Genomic DNA, 7,303 nt, shown 5'->3' with positions numbered 1-7,303 from the left:
CCGGACACGACCCCGCCGCGGATTGCTCCGCGCGGGCGGCCGGCCCCATCTGCCGAGGGCGGAGGCCAGTGGCCGGATGGGCGTGAATCTCACCCGTTCGACCTTTCGGACTTCTCACGTTTACCCCAGAACGGTTTCACGTACTTTTGAACTCTCTCTTCAAAGTTCTTTTCAACTTTCCCTCACGGTACTTGTTCGCTATCGGTCTCGTGGTCATATTTAGTCTCAGATGGAGTTTACCACCCACTTGGAGCTGCACTCTCAAGCAACCCGACTCGAAGGAGAGGTCCCGCCGACGCTCGCACCGGCCGCTACGGGCCTGGCACCCTCTACGGGCCGTGGCCTCATTCAAGTTGGACTTGGGCTCGGCGCGAGGCGTCGGGGTAGTGGACCCTCCCAAACACCACATGCCACGACAGGCGGCAGCCTGCGGGGTTCGGTGCTGGACTCTTCCCTGTTCGCTCGCCGCTACTGGGGGAATCCTTGTTAGTTTCTTTTCCTCCGCTTAGTAATATGCTTAAATTCAGCGGGTAGTCTCGCCTGCTCTGAGGTCGTTGTACGAGGTGTCGCACGCCACACCGCCAGCCGGCTGTGCACGCTACCGAGTAAGTACCGGTATGCGAACCGCCAGGCGACGGGCGCGCATCGCACGTTTAAGGAGACGCGGCCGGCCCCACAGGCGGCCACGACACTCCCAGGTCTGCGAAGCGGGGCAAACGCCGCGCGCTTCAGTATACGTAGCCGACCCTCAGCCAGACGTGGCCCGGGAACGGAATCCATGGACCGCAATGTGCGTTCGAAACGTCGATGTTCATGTGTCCTGCAGTTCACATGTCGACGCGCAATTTGCTGCGTTCTTCATCGACCCACGAGCCGAGTGATCCACCGTCCTGGGTGATCTTTTCATAGTTTCCACCATCTCTTTCGAGACAGTTGCATAGGCGGGACTGAGGCGTGTGGCGGCCCTGTTCCAGCGTTCAGTGTCCAACGGCCTCACGGCCGATGGGCGTCGTACGGCTCCACACCGGAGCGGACAGGCAGTCGGGCGAAAGTCATTCAAAACCGGCGCCAGGCGCCAGGTGCCGCAGGCCAGCCGCTCCAGCGCTTCAGCGCTCGTACCACACAACATTGCCGTTAGTTTTGAGACGAACGCGTGGTTCCGCACGCGGCGCACGGCTACTGCGAGCCGTACAGGTAGCTGCGTGTTGCGCGACACGACACGCACATCGAAAGACATGCAGTCTAGTCGGTAATGATCCTTCCGCAGGTTCACCTACGGAAACCTTGTTACGACTTTTACTTCCTCTAAATGATCAAGTTTGGTCATCTTTCCGGTAGCATCGGCAACGACAGAGTCAATGCCGCGTACCAGTCCGAAGACCTCACTAAATCATTCAATCGGTAGTAGCGACGGGCGGTGTGTACAAAGGGCAGGGACGTAATCAACGCGAGCTTATGACTCGCGCTTACTGGGAATTCCTCGTTCATGGGGAACAATTGCAAGCCCCAATCCCTAGCACGAAGGAGGTTCAGCGGGTTACCCCGACCTTTCGGCCTAGGAAGACACGCTGATTCCTTCAGTGTAGCGCGCGTGCGGCCCAGAACATCTAAGGGCATCACAGACCTGTTATTGCTCAATCTCGTGCGGCTAGAAGCCGCCTGTCCCTCTAAGAAGAAAAGTAATCGCTGACAGCACGAAGGATGTCACGCGACTAGTTAGCAGGCTAGAGTCTCGTTCGTTATCGGAATTAACCAGACAAATCGCTCCACCAACTAAGAACGGCCATGCACCACCACCCACCGAATCAAGAAAGAGCTATCAATCTGTCAATCCTTCCGGTGTCCGGGCCTGGTGAGGTTTCCCGTGTTGAGTCAAATTAAGCCGCAGGCTCCACTCCTGGTGGTGCCCTTCCGTCAATTCCTTTAAGTTTCAGCTTTGCAACCATACTTCCCCCGGAACCCAAAAGCTTTGGTTTCCCGGAGGCTGCCCGCCGAGTCATCGGAGGAACTGCGGCGGATCGCTGGCTGGCATCGTTTATGGTTAGAACTAGGGCGGTATCTGATCGCCTTCGAACCTCTAACTTTCGTTCTTGATTAATGAAAACATACTTGGCAAATGCTTTCGCTTCTGTTCGTCTTGCGACGATCCAAGAATTTCACCTCTAACGTCGCAATACGAATGCCCCCGCCTGTCCCTATTAATCATTACCTCGGGTTCCGAAAACCAACAAAATACAACCGAGGTCCTATTCCATTATTCCATGCACACAGTATTCAGGCGGGCTTGCCTGCTTTAAGCACTCTAATTTGTTCAAAGTAAACGTGCCGGCCCACCGAGACACTCAATAAAGAGCACCCTGGTAGGATTTCAACGGGATCCGCCTCGGGACGCACGAGCACGCACGAGGCGGTCGCACGCCTTCGGCTCGCCCCACCGGCAGGACGTCCCACGATACATGCCAGTTAAACACCGACGGGCGGTGAACCAACAGCGTGGGACACAAATCCAACTACGAGCTTTTTAACCGCAACAACTTTAATATACGCTATTGGAGCTGGAATTACCGCGGCTGCTGGCACCAGACTTGCCCTCCAATAGATACTCGTTAAAGGATTTAAAGTGTACTCATTCCGATTACGGGGCCTCGGATGAGTCCCGTATCGTTATTTTTCGTCACTACCTCCCCGTGCCGGGAGTGGGTAATTTGCGCGCCTGCTGCCTTCCTTGGATGTGGTAGCCGTTTCTCAGGCTCCCTCTCCGGAATCGAACCCTGATTCCCCGTTACCCGTTACAACCATGGTAGGCGCAGAACCTACCATCGACAGTTGATAAGGCAGACATTTGAAAGATGCGTCGCCGGTACGAGGACCGTGCGATCAGCCCAAAGTTATTCAGAGTCACCAAGGCAAACGGACCGGACGAGCCGACCGATTGGTTTTGATCTAATAAAAGCGTCCCTTCCATCTCTGGTCGGGACTCTGTTTGCATGTATTAGCTCTAGAATTACCACAGTTATCCAAGTAACGTGGGTACGATCTAAGGAACCATAACTGATTTAATGAGCCATTCGCGGTTTCACCTTAATGCGGCTTGTACTGAGACATGCATGGCTTAATCTTTGAGACAAGCATATGACTACTGGCAGGATCAACCAGGGAGCTGCGTCAACTAGAGCTGAGCAGCCGGCCGCCCGGGAGTGTGTCCCGGGGGCCCGCGCGAACACGCAAGCGTCCGCTCAATTATTCTGCAAACAGGAGGAGGCTGAGCTCCCCTGCACAACACACCTCGAAACCCTCTCAGGTCCCGGCGGCGCGCAGCGCCGTCCTAAGTACTTGGTCGGGTTCGAGAGAGGCGCAATCGCCCGGAGTTAGGCGAGTAGACGCTTTAGGTGCGACCACCCGTGCTCCCAACTGAGCTTGCCGCTGCCGACAGAGGCCCGGGAGCGTGCTGTCGTGGCATTGCCGGCGGGAGACAACACGCGCCACCTACGGTGACCGGCAGCTCCAACGCCAGCGCCACAGAAGGACAAAAGCCCCACTTGGGTGCCGAAGCGAACTCTCCCAGCACAGCGCACGCGCCAACACGTCCGCACAGCTGCGATACAAACCACCTGCGAGAACCGCTGGGGCGACCGAGCAGCAGACGGCGTCGCGGCGCCGAGCGCCGGGCGGCGGCGCATCCTCAGCGCACACAGTCCTCAATCGGACCAGCACACTGCAGATGGCCACCGCGCTTCGCACCGGGCCCGCGAGGACCTACTTTGGCCGCAAGGCGCCACGAGCAGGGGGCGCCGGCGCGCAGCTGCGCCGCCTGCCGCGTCCGTCGGCCGGCGCGCCTGCCACTGGCCGCCCCCACCAACCGGCTGTAGCGTGTGCGCCCACGCACCGCGCTGCCAGCACGCCGGGCAGCCCCCCCTCACCGGCCGGGGACGGTCCCACCCAGCCACCGCTGCGTATCGCCTCACACCCAGATCCCCTTTCACGTTCGTGGGCATGGTGGGTCCCCTTTCACGTTCGTGGGCATGGTGGGTATCCCTGAAACAACCGGTTAATAGCTCGACCGATCGTCGCCAACACTGATTCACCTCTAGCGAGAACAACCGCACCACAACGGGTTACCTGTTGTTCATTTGCGTAACGTCACCAGCAAACGTAGACGTCCATCGCCATTTGCAACGAGTATTGCATGCCTGTGTCAGGTGTCACAACACACTACGTGTGCCCACATAGACGCAACAACATGTGCACGCCTCGAGAACACGTGGAAGGTAGCCCCCGTACGTATGCGGTGTCCATTGCGCGAACGACTGTCAGCCGGCCTCTGCAGGATGTCGCAGATGTGGAACGCGGTGCAACATGCTATCACGGTGTGTGAGAAGAGACGACTACGTCCGAATACACGCTCCACTACATCAACAGACTGCTCATGCTGATCGCCATCCAGGGCGTCCGTTCCTCCCACACGTCTGAATGGCGTACCACACTGCAATCCAGCTCTTATAGGGAGACGACACGTAGCTGCGTGCACAATATTTGGACTGTATGGTCTGCCGTTGCTAGGCGCAGTCGTCGTACGGTCACACATGTGCCACGATGTATCATTCAGTACATACGGACCAATGTGCAGTACAGTTTGTGGGTTTTGTGTACATCGGCGGACAGGTGACAGGCCGTACCACAACGTAGGCTGAGTACGTCGGCATGCGAAGGGCATTGAACATGCAAACTTCTCAACGACCAGCTTGCGAAGGCAGGGGGGAAGGGGGGGGGGCATGTACGTCCTGCTGCTATCCACATTACAGTGTATAGCAGGAGCATGTGGAAAGTCAGCAACACCTGCAAGGTGTTTAACATGACGCGATAGACAGGGGACCGGGCAGTGCGAATAGCGAACTATATTGCGAGGGTTGCGGTTAGGCAACACTACACTAATTTAACGAGTTGCATAACAATTACAGAGCAGGTTCAGCGACAACGTGCGTCAGGTTAAGGCGCAATATAGTTTAGGTTAAGGCGCAATATAGGTTAGGTTGAGGCGCAATATAGGTTAGGTTAAGGCGCAATATAGGTTAGGTTAAGGCACAACATGGGTTACGTTAAAGCACAAATTAGGTTACGTTAAGGCACAAATTAGGTTACGTTAAGGCACAAATTAGGTTACGTTAAGGCACAAATTAGGTTACGTCAAGGCACAAATTAGGTTACGTTAAGGCACAAATTAGGTTACGTTAAGGCACAAATTAGGTTACGTTAAGGCACAACATGGGTTACGTTAAGGCACAACATGGGTTACGTTAAGGCACAAATTAGGTTACGTTAAGGCACAAATTAGGTTACGTTAAGGCACAAATTAGGTTACGTTAAGGCACAAATTAGGTTACGTTAAGGCACAATTTAGGTTACGTTAAGGCACAACATGGGTTACGTTAAGGCACAACATGGGTTACGTTAAGGCACAACATGGGTTACGTTAAGGCACAACATGGGTTACGTTAAGGCACAACATGGGTTACGTTAAGGCACAACATGGGTTACGTTAAGGCACAACATGGGTTACGTTAAGGCACAACATGGGTTACGTTAAGGCACAACATGGGTTACGTTAAGGCACAACATGGGTTACGTTAAGGCACAACATGGGTTACGTTAAGGCACAACATGGGTTACGTTAAGGCACAACATGGGTTACGTTAAGGCACAACATGGGTTACGTTAAGGCACAAATTAGGTTAGGTTAAGGCACAAATTAGGTTAGGTTAAGGCACAACATGGGTTACGTTAAGGCACAAATTAGGTTAGGTTAAGGTAGAATGTAGGTTAGGTTACGGTACAATATGGGTTAGGTGACGGTACAATATGGGTTAGGTTAAGGTACAATATGGGTTAGGTTAAGGTACAATATGGGTTAGGTTAAGGTACAATATGGGTTAGGTTAAGGTACAATATGGGTTAGGGTAAGGTTCAATATGGGTTAGGTTGAGGTACAATATGGGTTAGGTTGAGGTACAATATGGGATAGGTTAAGGTACAATATGGGATAGGTTAAGGTACAATATGGGTTAGGTTAAGGTACAATATGGGTTAGGTTAAGGTACAATATGGGTTAGGTTAAGGTACAATATGGGTTAGGTTAAGGTACAATATGGGTTAGGTTAAGGTACAATATGGGTTAGGTTAAGGTACAATATGGGTTAGGTTAAGGTACAATATGGGTTAGGTTAAGGTACAATATGGGTTAGGTTAAGGTAACAATATGGGTTAGGTTAAGGTTCAATATGGGTTAGGTTAAGGTTCAATATGGGTTAGGTTAAGGTTCAATATGGGTTAGGTTAAGGTACAATATGGGTTAGGTTAAGGTACAATATGGGTTAGGTTAAGGTACAATATGGGTTAGGTTAAGGTACAATATGGGTTAGGTTAAGGTACAATATGGGTTAGGTTAAGGTACAATATGGGTTAGGTTAAGGCACAACATAGGTTAGGTTAAGGCACAACATAGGTTAGGTTAAGGCACAACATAGGTTAGGTTAAGGCACAACATAGGTTAGGTTAAGGCACAACATAGGTTAGGTTAAGGCACAACATAGGTTAGGTTAAGGTACAACGTAGGTTAGGTTAAGGTACAACGTAGGTTAGGTTAAGGTACGATATAGCTTAGGTTAAGGTACGATATCGCTTAGGTTAAGGTACAATATAGCTTAGGTTAAGGTACACATTGTTGTAGGGAAAGGTGTATTTGGGGGGGGGGGGCGGCAGGTTCGTTGATAGTGATTATCGTAAGTGCATGCCTGCGGGATCATCCGATTTGTCACGTCAGGATGCACTTGTGGCTCATGACAGGCGGCGCTCCGATTCCAAGGTTGTGGCAGATCTGTGTCTTTCATTCCTGCCATTGTTTGTGTACTGTGACAGGAGGCAGTATTGTGATGTTGGGTGCACCCCTGTGTAGGACATGTGTGGGTGTTCGTGGCTTAGCTGAGCAATGGCGGATGTCGGAAGGGTGGGATATTCTGTTTTCTGGGTGGACCTCCCGGTCTGGTTATGATAGTGTGGATTGTGTAATGTGGCGGAGAGGATGCACCGGATGTTCTTCCATGCTGGTGGTTAGATATTGTGTGTGTGCCTGTTAGAGGCAGAGAGTAGTGTGTGATAGTGTCTGGCTGACGTGTGGTTCTCATTGTGTGCAGAGTCTTTCAGCATGTATAGGGACGGTTGTATATATTATCTGTATTCTGATGGCTCTGCATCTATTACTAATCAGTGCCGTGTATACGGTTACTCTGGTTCCAGTCGAAACTGTTCT

General features: G+C 52.5%; 2 non-coding genes across 2 annotated transcripts; both read right to left on the bottom strand.

Moving 5' to 3' along the window:
* Positions 1–742: 742 nt before the first annotated feature.
* LOC126417513 (5.8S ribosomal RNA) lies at positions 743–897 on the bottom strand. The gene has a single exon (XR_007575626.1). It is a non-coding gene; the product is annotated as a 5.8S ribosomal RNA (ribosomal RNA).
* A 353-nt stretch (positions 898–1,250) lies between these two features.
* LOC126417725 (small subunit ribosomal RNA) lies at positions 1,251–3,159 on the bottom strand. The gene has a single exon (XR_007575791.1). It is a non-coding gene; the product is annotated as a small subunit ribosomal RNA (ribosomal RNA).
* Between the last annotated feature and the right edge of the window lie 4,144 nt (positions 3,160–7,303).

Source organism: Schistocerca serialis, chromosome 8 (assembly GCF_023864345.2).
Source record: "Schistocerca serialis cubense isolate TAMUIC-IGC-003099 chromosome 8, iqSchSeri2.2, whole genome shotgun sequence".
NCBI classification, from domain to species: Eukaryota; Metazoa; Arthropoda; class Insecta; order Orthoptera; family Acrididae; genus Schistocerca; species Schistocerca serialis.
The sequence above is the reverse complement of the archived record's forward strand: the minus strand, read 5'-3'. Positions and strand labels throughout refer to the sequence as shown.